The 1,754-nt window shown below is 36.3% G+C and overlaps 1 pseudogene; it reads right to left on the reverse strand.

The window, feature by feature from the left end:
* Positions 1-1,521: 1,521 nt before the first annotated feature.
* LOC111387035 overlaps positions 1,522-1,754 on the reverse strand; it is a 4,598-nt pseudogene continuing 4,365 nt past the window's right edge.

A 1,754-nucleotide genomic window follows, 5' to 3' on the forward strand; every position in this document is an offset into this window, starting at 1 on the left:
TAATTTTCGACCAACAAGGAATGAATAGAGAATAAAAAGGTCAAAATAATTTACTTCGTCCAGATGTCCCTTCCTAGGACAAATAATATGGGCAATTATATTTTACAAGACTTTACACGATAGGGTTAGTTGATTTACTCTAATTTTGGTAATGTTTTCAAAATCTTGCATTGCACCACGACAAGCATTGCTTGGGGAGTATCCTTCCAATGTCGGCTGAGCTTTGTGAAGAAAAAATTGGCTATCACACTCTTCAAGCTTGAGAATGTGGAGAATTAGAGCTTCATTATTAGTTATATGCACATTGTTCATTAAACAAGAAATTTCATCCGATTGTGGAGTGATAACCATCTTTTTATAAAAATCTTTCATAAGCCAGGGATAGGTGTGTTCTTCTAATGTGCAAACCGAAGCCCAACCCATATTTTCAAAAAGATTCTTCAATATGAAATGCAGGTTCTTTAATAGTAAAATCGGCAAAGTAAACAATTTCACCTATTGAAATGAGGGATTTCTCAAACGGGTTCATCGGCACCTTGGGCTCGAAGTCCATTTTTTCGTCGGAAGATGGTAGTGGAAAATGCCCAACTATTTGTTTTATTCGTTTTCCCGCTCTTTTAGACCCAGTCATATTAAAAAATTTGACAAAATAGGTTGAAATTAGATTAGGGCTTGAATTTTGGGAAAAGAGTGAAATGTGAAGGAGAAATCTGAATTTTTGAGTGAGATGAGATATAGTAAAAGTGGGTTTGTAGATTTGATGTTCAATTGATTAAGTGGAACAGCTAAGTGAAGAGAATGGAGAAGCTGTGGGAGGAGATTGGTGAGGGAAATGAAGAGGAGGTGAAGAAGAAGAGTCCTATTCACGTTTTTAAAATTATGATTTTATAGCATATCGGACATCCGGTGCATTTATTGGATGTCCAATAAGATAGTGCTTGAAGCTACTGTCAATCCAGACATGGATTCCAAATCGTCCGATTGGACTTGTCCTGCACCTTTCAACCATACCGAACAGTCTGTTAGACTAGTCCGATAATTTTTCCATGGTTATTCCCAGATTGAACATAATAAAATGTTAAAAGCTCGTGCATGAAAAAAAATAAGCGATAGGAGAATTTAAGCTCATTGTACTTCATTTCATCAATAATTCCTGAACCTTTGAAATATGTGAAAATGGATCGTGCGGTCGAGATTTTGAGAGGATATCGGTCAATTGATACTCAGTTTTTATGAATTATAACACGATATATCCCTTTTTCAGCATGATCTCTAAGAAAGTGGTGTCGAATTTCAATGTGTTTACTTCGAGAGTGCAAAATGGGATCTTTAGACAAGTTGATGGCACTGGTGTTATCACACATAATAAGCACGTGATCGTAAGACAAGCGATAATCACAAAGCGTTTGTTTCATCCAAAGTGCTTGTGCACAACAACTTGCGGCTGAAATGTATTTTGCCTCGATAGTAGATAAGCAATGAAATTTTGTTTCTTGTTAGACCAAGAGACAAGTGGAAAGCTTAGAAAGTGACAATTTCAACTAGTGCTTTTACAATCAATATTACATCTGACCCAATCAGCATCCAATCAGCATCCGAATAGCTGATCAAGTTAATATAAGTGACATTGGGATATCAAAGTCCTAAGGTTCTACTTCCAGTAAGCTATCAAAAAAATCTTTTTTCTATTCGCAGTTAAATGAAGAAGAGAGCCGGTCATACCTCGGTAGTTGGTTACATCAATGGGAACACGT

This window comes from Olea europaea, unplaced genomic scaffold, assembly GCF_002742605.1.
Source record: "Olea europaea var. sylvestris unplaced genomic scaffold, O_europaea_v1 scaffold3852, whole genome shotgun sequence".
Lineage (NCBI taxonomy): Eukaryota > Viridiplantae > Streptophyta > Magnoliopsida > Lamiales > Oleaceae > Olea > Olea europaea.